Below are 10,411 nucleotides of genomic sequence, written 5' to 3'. Positions count from 1 at the left end.
TTAGTCATTAATCAAGAAAACACCCCACAGACTTCCTTACAAACCAATCTTAAAGAGGCATTTTCTCAGCTGAAGTTCACTCTTCTTACATTACTCTAGCTTACGGTAAGTTGACAAAAAACCCAATCAGCACATCTCTTCTACAAATGCTAGGAAAATGATATCTAAATGCAAAGGAGTGAAATTAGATTGTTACATTAATACTGTACATAGCAGTCACCTAAGATGCACCAAAGACTTAAACATAAAAACCGAAAAACTGGTCTTACAATGGGATTCACTTGATAGGACACGTCTCTAGTATTCATGAAGCTCTAAATTCTGTCAGCAGGAATGTATAAATGCCATGGTGGCTGTGTACACACAATCCCAGCACTCAGGACATGGAGGCAGGGGAATTAGAAATTCAGGATCATACCCAGCTACATAAGAGTTCCCGGGCTGGAGAGATGGCTCAGAGGTTAAGAGCACTGTCTGCTCTTCCAAAGGTCCTGAGTTCAATTCCCAGCAACCACATGGTGGCTCCTAACCATCTATAATGAGATCTGGTGCCCTCTTCTGCCCTGCAGACAGAATATTGTATACATAATAAATAAATAAATCTTAAAAAAAAAAAAAAAAAGAGTTCCCTTAGCCTGATGGTGGTGGTGGTGGTAGTGGTTGGTTAGCCTTTAATCTCAGAACTCTGGGCTCTGGAGGCAGATCTCTGTGAGTTTGAAGCCAGCTTGGTCTACAGAGTGGGTTGCAGAACAGCCAGGGCCACACAAAGAAACCGTGTCTCGAAAAGAAAAAAAAAAGAAAAAGGAAAGAAAGAAGAAGAAAAAGGTCCCATTAAGCTTGGGCTACATTTTTTAAACAAAACAACAAAATTACCCTGAAGATTCCTAGAAGAGAATAAGAAAAGCATAAAATTGGTCATGGCGATAATTCTTGGCTATCACATTCTAAGCACAGGCACAGGAGTAAAAGATAAACAGAGCTACATCTCCTGGAGAAGCTGCATGGCCAAGGCCTTGGAGATAAGTAGGTGCGCAGCTGAATAGATGGATGGAAAATATTGCTAATATCTAATGATACATAAAGAGCTTCTACTACTCATAGGCTGTGGCCACTGGTAAGTTGCTCTGTGTCCATGTGTGTGGAAACAGCCCTAACTCAATATAAGTCAACGGGTGGTGTTGAGAAGGGTCCTGGAGAGCAGCGGAGGAGAGGAGAGGAACGTGAGATGAATATGATCAAAATAAATGATATATATTCATCAAAAATATTTCTTTTTCTTAAAAAGAGCTCCTATAGGACTGGAGAGATGTTGTTAAGAGCACTGGTTACTCTTCCAGAGGACCTGGGTTCAATTCTCAGCACCCCCATGGCAGTTCACACCTGTCTGTAACTCCAGTTCCAAGCGATCTGACGACCTCACACAGACACCAGTGCAGCAAAACACCAATGCACATTAAAAAAAAAAAAAAAAAACAAATTTGGAAAGAAAAGCTTCTACAACTCAGTAGCAGAAACTAGCCTGATTGAAAATGACCATGACTATATAACATTTCTCCAAAGAAGGAGTACAGGCCGGGCATAGTGGTGCACACCTTTAATTCCAGCACTCAAGAGGCAGAGGCAGGTGGATCTCTGTGAGTTTGAGGCCAGCCTAGTCTACAGAGCAAATCCAGGACAGCTGAGACCACAGAGAAACCTGTCTCTAAATAAATAAATAAATAAGAAAGAAAAAAAAAAGTACAAATGCTCAACATTGCATAAGAAAATACAAACAGAGAGCGGCCGGCGGCGGCAAGATGGCAGACAAAGAGAAAAAGAAGAAAGAAAGCATCTTGGACCTGTCTAAGTACATTGATAAGACCATCCCAGTGAAATTCCAGGGTGGCCGGGAAGCCAGCGGCATCCTGAAAGGCTTTGACCCACTGCTCAACCTGGTGCTGGATCGGACCATTGAGTACATGCGAGACCCCGACGACCAGTAAAAGCTGACAGAGGACACGCGGCAGCTGGGGCTTGTGGTGTGCCGAGGCACCTCCGTGGTGCTCATCTGCCCGCAGGACGGCATGGAGGCCATCCCCAACCCCTTCGTGCAGCAGCAGGATACTTAGCGGCGGCGGCCGGCGGAGGGGCCGGGACCAGGGGCCTCCCTCCCGCAGTGAACTTCCGTTTGGTGTTTTGGTCTTTTTGGTTTTCTTTTGTTCTGTTCTGTTTGTTTTTTTAAATAAAATTGCCCGCTTGAGCATCCAAAAAAAAAAAAAAAAAAAAGAAAAAGAAAAAAAGAAAATACAAACAAAACCATAAAATATTACTTTACATTGCTTAGGATGGCAATGTGGTTTAATTGATCCATGTGTGAGTGAGTGTTTGTGTGTGTGTGTGTGTGTGTGTGTGGGTGGGTGGGTGGGTGTGAAACAAATGTTGCTGACAATGTAAACTTACTAGTTTGCTTGATCCCTTGTGTACTGTTAGCATGTAACTTAGTATAACCAGCTGCTATGGAAAATAAAAAGGGGAAAATTACAAGCATCATTGTTTTTATTTTTACAAGCATTATTTTCATTTTCACTAAGCAGCTGGCATAGGTCCTTTTGCTGTACTCAGATGCATATTTTGAATAGATGAGTTTGGTTTTGGTTTTTTGAGTCAGGGTTTCTCTTTGTAGCCCAGGCTGTCCTGGAACTTTGTAGACCGGGCTGGCCTCAAACTCAGAGATTTGGCTGCCTCTGCCTCCTGAATGCTGGGATTAAAGGCGTGTGCCACCGTACCTGGCACACAAGAAGTTTTTGGTGGTGGCAAAAAGTGGGGTTCAGTTATCTGCAGAGTGTTAACAGCGCAGTGCAGGCCTCAGAGACTTTGACTCTTTGTTAAAGACCTTACACACACACACACACAAACACACACACACACACACACAAACACACAGAGGTCATCCTAAGTACTATGAAGTAATATTTGCATTTTATTTGTTTGTTTGCATTTTCCTATGTAATGTTGAGTATTCCAGTGGTGAGCATGTTTTCCTATTTATTTGGTCATTTATATTCCTAATGTCTATGCAGCCCTAGCTGTTTTCAGTCCGGCTGTTTTCTGCCATGGAGTTGTGAGAGGTGGGCTTCCTCAGTCATTGGCTGCTGCTGGCGTCACAGCTTACAGGTAGGCCTAGGTAACAGGAGTCCTAGCCCTTCCTTAAGAGCTGCGAGTGTGAAGTCTCTTGTGCAAGCCTAGAAGTCAAGACTTCTTAGCCTGTGAATTATAAATATGTTAGCATGTGTGGCCCAGGTTCTCACACCATGACCTTAGTTACTCCAATTCTGGTGATCAAGGCCTGCAGTGTCTCTCTTCTGGCTCTCTCTACTCCTTTTTTAGACTCACCTCTTCACTTGACAAAAGCACTTTAAGAGAGGGAGGCTTTGTTTGGCTTATAACCCAGGGTCTCAGGCCTGGGAAGTCAAGGAGGCAGGAGCTTGAAGCAGGTGGTAGAATTGTATCCACAGTCAGGAAGCAGAGAGCTGAACTCACTCCATCTCACAGAGCCTAGAATCCGCAAGCGGGGATGAGTCCTGTCCACTGTTGAATCTTTCCACATCAGTCAAACCATCACAGACCTTCTCACAGACTAACCTTAATCTGGTTAGTTTTCCACAGTGTGCCGGGAGGCCTTTTTCAGGGAAGACTCCAGATCTTATTTAATTGGTAATCAACGCTCTCCATGACTCCCTCACTCTGCTGTTCTTTTTTTCTTTTTCTTTTTGAGAAAGAGTCTCACATAGCCCAAGCTGACCTCAGACTTACTGTGTAGTTGATGTAGTTGGGGAGCCTTCAATTTCTGACCATCCTACCCCCAAGGGCTGGGGTTAAAAGCATGGACCACCAAGCCCAGAGTTACATGATGCTGGATTAAACCCTTTGCTCATGTTAGCCAAAGATTCTGCCAACTGAACTACACCCGCAACCCCTGCTTCTTTCCTTCTTAGGGAGGTCTGCTCAGCCTGCACTACAGAAAATAGGTCAGAAGTGACCACCCAAGAGAAACATTTTCTTGATCCCAATATTGCAAGTACTAGAGGAGGCAGGCAGGAGTCTCCAATTGATGTAGTAAGTGAGCCAGCCTAACCTATCTAGCCAGAGAAAGGCGTGTTTGGACCAGTCATAGCCGTGGAAGCTGTGTTGGGCTCATTTACTGCCTTGTGTCTTTCATACTAATTCATGGCCATGGTGGTTTGTGTTTGTACCAATGAAAGCCTTGCATTTTTAGCATCAGTGACAGTAGTCTTTTGCTAGACCACTGGGAAAGTGCTTCCTCTTTTGCCTAGGTTATGTAGACATCTAAAGGTCACTGAGACTTGTGCAGCAGAAAAGTCTCGTGTAAATTGTTTCAAACAAGCCAATGGACAGGACATTCTCCACAATTGAGTGGAGAGTGGGGTATGACTTTCACACAAACTCTGGTGCCCCATATTTGACCACATGTCCTGGATGGGGAGGCCTGGTGGCACTCAGAGGAAGGATAGCAGGCTACCAAGAAGAGACTTGATACCCTATGAGCATATGCAGGTGTAAAAGGTGGATCACCTTCGTATTTCCCTTGAGTATAATGCAGCCCTTCTGTATGCAAGTTCACCTAATAGGTGCATTTGCAGTGGTTCAGGACTTCATTGACGTCCTGCTAGCCACCTCTGGACACTCTGGGGGAATCTTTTACAATAACTCCCCTGCTGCTAGGATAAATGGCATTTATCCAAAACAATGGAAATGAAGCCCCCCCCCCCAAGTGATCACTGCCATGTTCACTACATTTCTCACAATAGCAAGAGCCATAAAAATGAGGGCATAGGGAAAATACAGCATATAGGTACGAAATACTAATCAGCTTTTAAGAAAGAAAATCCTGGGATGTAGATATAGCAGGGTTGGTAGAGTATTTGCATAGTATGCATTAGGGTCAGGTTTGACCCCAGAACCACCAAAACTGGACATGATGGTGCATATCATTCCAGAGCTTGGGAGGTAGAGACAGGAGGATCAAGAGTTCAAGTCTGTCCACCTATACGTAGCAGAGACTAACTGTAGTTGATGTGGGATTTGAAACCAGCTTGTTCGGTTTGTACACACACACACACACACACACACACACACACACACACACACACACAGTTGAACTTCAGCTTGGATGAATTTTGCAAATGTATGCTAAATAAATAAGCCAGTCACTATTTCTATTAAGATCCCAGCCACATCGCTAGTGAAGTTGCTTGTTTGTTTTGCTGTTGCTGTTTTGCAGTTTTTTTGGTTTGTTTTTTGTTGTTGTTGTTGTTTTCTTTTGTTTTGTTTTGTTTTTGAGACAGGGGTTCTCTGTGCCGCCCTGGCTGTCCTGGAACTCGCTTTGTAGACCAGGCTGAAGTCGTGGAGATCCATCTGCCTCTGCCTCCAAGCACTGGGATTACAGGTGAGCGCCACCCCTGCCTGGCTGACAATGAAGGTTAATCATCAAAATGTCCAGTCAACGTGACAACCTGACACATTACTTTAAATAATAAAATTTGACAAGTTTTAGGATGATAACCTTAAAGTCTCATTTTCATCTGATAATACAAAATGTACTTAATCCATTTCTACAAAACGCCCAAAATTTTAGTGGTCTCATAATTGTTCCAAAGGTCAAAGCTAATCTTCTGAGATTCAAGGCAATCTCTTATGAACCTCTATAAAACACTAGTTACATTAAAGAGGCCTAGTTAAAATAAGTCTAGCTGACTTTATGACAGGCCGTTTCTAGTTAGCTTGGAGCAGGCCTGAGCCTCCATTCTTCAGAAATTACTGGGAATACCATAGCTAATGGGCAGCCAATCAGCCTAGCCACCTAGCCTGAGGAAGTTAAGGCTTCTCAAGGTTAGTTTACTGCTGGTCTAGAAAACTCTTATCTTATGATAACTCATGACTGACCACTGACTAAAGTTGCCCACATCTTTCCAATCTGCCAATGTTTTTTCAGTTTGAATGCTCCAATCATATTAAAGGTAACCAACCCCTCCCTTAGAAATCCCCTGAATGCTTTTAAAAAAGAGCCTGCGAGCTCACCTTGGGATCGCCATTTTGTCTAATCCCAGTATGCTGAACTTTTGCAGAAATAAAGGCCCCTTGCTTTTGCATACGGCTTCAGACTCGTGATGGTCTTTGAGGATCTAGTGAACTAGGCATAACAACATATGTGTAACATAGCACAGTGTAAATATTCCTATTCCAAAAGGGAGGGATAGTGACAAAAACCAGGAGAAATGAGAACAAAGGAAGACCAGAATCCAGCAGGGCAAACATCACATCCTCTACCTCCATGTTAAGTGCCTGGGGAACCATGGATGCTCCAAAGAGCTTGGATAGCCTTGCTTCTCCAGCTCTGATACCTGCAACATATTCTAACTTCTCCCGGGCCAGCTCCACTCCATCCTTGCAGCTTTTCTCAGTTGATGTCCTATGGTCCTGGCATCTCCAGCATCCTTTGGTCTCTACCGTAACTTAGTCCTCATAGTTTCATGTGCTGGAGGATGGTCCTGCCACACAGTGCTTAGCCTCAGCCTGGAACCTTATACGTAGCTATTGTTACACACCTGTAATCCTAGCATTCAGGAGGTGGAGGCAAGGCAGGAAGATCGTTAATCTGCCTGGAATACATAATTAGAATAAAAAACAACAAACCCTAAGACAATCCAGGCATGGAGGCCTGGATTCCAGCACACAGGAGGACCAAGAATTGAAAGTCATTCTCAGCTGCATAAGTTTGAGGCCAGCCTGTGATACACATGAGATACTGTCTCAAAAGATTAAAAACAAAACATAAAAAATGCGGGTTTTGAAGCTCGGTGTGGTGTCGCATGCCTTTAATCCCAGCATTCAGGATGCAGAAGTGTGAAGATGCTAAAAGTTTGAGGCCAACATTGGCTACATATCTTGCTGGCTAGTTTTATGTCATCCTGACACAAACTATAGGCACCAGAAAGGAGGAGACCTCAAGTGGGAAAATGTTACCTAAGAATGGGCTGTAAACAGAGAAGCCTGTAACGCATTTGCTTAATTAGTGATCATGGGTGGGACACCCCTGAACTGGTGGCTCTGGGTTCAATAAGAAAGGGCTCTGAGCAAGCCAGTAAGCAGCACTCCTCCATGGCCTCTGCATCAGCTTCTGCCTGCAGGTTTCTGCTCTACTTGAGCTCCTCCTCTGATTTCCTTTGATGATGAACTGTGATGTCATATGGAAGCATAAGTTAATTAATCTTTTCCTCCTCAAGTTGCTTTTGGTCATGGTGTTTCACCAAAGCAATGGTAGCCTTAACTAAGACAGAAATTGGTACCAGGAGTGGGGTATTGCGGTGACAGTCCTGGCAATGACATATTTGGGAGGGTTGTGTGTCACGACCCCTCCAGTGGAGTCTGTGTGAGAAATGTTACTGTACAACCCAAGGCGACAACCCCTGCCCAGGGAGAGCCTCCTGGAATGGGTCTGATGTTCCTGCCAGGAGTAACTGATTGCAGCCTTTTTTACTCATTGTGTTGGAATATTCTGTCTTTGTTTTTTCTCCTAACCTACTCTCATATCAGAACTTTTCAAACATAACTATATTGCTATGAAATGCCCTAATTTGGGACTGCATCCAAGGGCCATTCAGGCCCAGAGTTTACCACCAAGTTCTGCTCCACTTGTTAAAGGAAACATGGCTAAGAATTAATCATCAGTTAATAACTTATATTATGACAGACAAATAAAGTGTTTAAAAAAGCTCTAGATAGTGATGCTCAGATTTAAGAAAAAAAGAAAAAAAAAAAAGAAAAACTGTCTTGACACACAGATGTTTGGCATGAGAGAACATTGACCTTTAATAAAGAGGGCACATGCATACTGATACCAAGCTAATGACTTAAGAATGATGACTCAAGAATAACAACAACATTATTACTTTGCATCCTGTATTTTGAACTGTGTATGTCTGATTGCTTCACTGACTTCCTTGAATGAAAAAAACGTAACCACAAAAACACTCATTTCAAAAAATATGTATAAAAATCTAGCCTGCTTGCCTACAAAATACACTCAGATCAAACTCCCTGTGTTTGACTCTGTTTGTCACTTGCCTATCTTTGTCCACCAACACTTCGAGAACTCCCGTTCCCAGGGACCTGTACCCAACTGAGACACTCAGTGACAGTTGTAGAAGGACTTAGGAACTCTGGGGATAGAATTGAAAACTCAGTGCTTGGCGAACTGTTTTGTGAGTGCTTGGAAGATAAGCATTTTGAGATAAATTTAAATGATGGAGACCTTGCTTGTGAAGTTCCAGAAGGAACCGTGTAGCCTTGGCTATCCTAGACTCACTTTATAGATCAGGCTGGCCTTAAACTCAGAGTGATCCACTTGCCTCTGCCTCCTGAGTGCTGAGATTAAAGGCTTGTGCCACCACGCCCGACTTCTAAAGTGAAACCTTTTGCTTTGCTGGAATACTTGATGCTGGTTAGCTAAAGCTGAGAAATTAGCAGTGATTAGGAAGAGACCAGCATTAGTGAAGTGAAACTGGAAAGTGTTTCATCAGTGAGCACACAGAAGCTATGTTCCTGAGGTGGCCAACATTGTACCTCACACTGGCAGCCAAACTTGGTAGTATAAGATCACCCAGATCACCTAGGTGATACTGTTGCTTTTTTAAAAAAAAATTATTAATTTTGTGTATCTGCATGTACACCTGCATGCCAGAAGAGGGCATTAGGTTACATTATAGGTGGTTGTGAGCTACCATGTGGTTGCTGGGAATTGAACCCAGGACCTCTGGAAGAGCAGACAGTTCTCTTAACCACTGAGCTGTCTCTCCAACCCATGATATTGATTTTGAATACGAGAAAGGAAAGGTTGTGGCTTAACAGTGATGCATTTGTGTGTCAAGTTGACAAGAGATTAGTTGTACTAGCTAAAGGCACAGAGGGAAATCCTTTCTTCAAAAGCCAAAACATCCACACACACACACACACACACTGGAAAAAATTATGTTTGATGATAGAAAGTTTCATGAAAATGCTTGAAGAAGGGACATATTTATGATGCATATCATAGGGATAAGTGAATATCTGCAGTCATAAGGACATATATGCTGTGCTCGAACTCAGCAGTTCACTCTTCTTTTTTTTTTTTTTTTATTTTATCTTTTTACAAAGCTAAGCTAAGAAAGTAAGGATATAAAAAGTATGTACACGGGTATTCACTAGTTGCTTAAGTATTTGTTTGGTGGCAGTCGATTAAATGATTATACAAAGAAACTGTGCAGATTTTTAAAAAGAAGATGAAATGGATTGAATGGACACATGTAAACTGCTATTGTAACAATGCAGGGCTGGAGAGATGGCTTATGGTGTATCTTAGTTTTTCCTATTGTGACAAAACAACAACCACAGCAATTTATAAAAGAGAGCATTCGCCGGACGTGGTGGTGAATGCCTTTAATCCCAGCACTCGGGAGGTAGAGGCAGGAAGATTGCTCTGAGTTCGAGGCCAGCCTAGTCTACAAAGTGAGTCTAGGATAGCCAAGGCTACACAGAGAAACCCTGTCTCAACAATAACAACAACAACAACAACAACAAAAGAAAAAAATAAGGAAAGAAAAGAAAAAAAAGAGAGCATTCTATTGGTGTTATGCTTTCAGAGAGTTAGAGTTTGTGATGGTGGAGTGAAGGCATAGTAACAGGTGACTGAAGCAGCCACTGAATGCTTATATCTTACAAGCAGGAGGCAGAGAACAAACTGAGAATGCCTTTGAAACCTCAAAGCCTGCCCCCAGGCAGTGACACCTTTCCCCCAACAAGGCCACATCCTAGCCCTTCTCAAACAGTTCCACCAACTGGGGACCAAGTACTCAATCATAGGAGCTCTTGGAGGCTACTCTTATTCATACCATACAGGTTAATGCACTTCACCAAGCCTTGGGATCTAATCCTTGGGACTTACCTGGTGGAAAGAGAGAATCAACTTCTATAAGTTGTTCTCTGACCTCCATACATATGTACAGACAGACAAGACACACACACACACACACACACACACACACACACACACACACACACGGACAAGTGTTACAGAATACTGCAGTATATAAGTATACATATAGATATTTAATATATCAATGCTCTAGGTATGAAAGTTACAAGTAAATTGTAGAGTGTTCTCCAAAGCACTTAACACTTAGTCTTTATATTTCCTGAGTGTCTCAGTCAGTGTTCTATTGCTGCGATGACACACTATGATCACGGCACCATATAAAGGTAAGCATTTAATTGGGGCTGGCTTACAGTTTCTTACTAAAGACATTTGGTACATTCTCATCAGGGTGGGAAGGAGCATGAGCGCATACAGGTACACATGGTGCTAGTGAGGGAG

General features: G+C 42.9%; 1 pseudogene; it reads left to right on the top strand.

Annotated features, from left to right (window-relative positions):
• Positions 1–1,781: 1,781 nt before the first annotated feature.
• LOC127189623 (U6 snRNA-associated Sm-like protein LSm7) lies at positions 1,782–2,108 on the top strand (annotated as a pseudogene).
• Positions 2,109–10,411: the final 8,303 nt, after the last annotated feature.

Source organism: Acomys russatus, chromosome 1 (genome assembly GCF_903995435.1).
Source record: "Acomys russatus chromosome 1, mAcoRus1.1, whole genome shotgun sequence".
NCBI classification, from domain to species: Eukaryota; Metazoa; Chordata; class Mammalia; order Rodentia; family Muridae; genus Acomys; species Acomys russatus.
The sequence above is the reverse complement of the archived record's forward strand: the minus strand, read 5'-3'. Positions and strand labels throughout refer to the sequence as shown.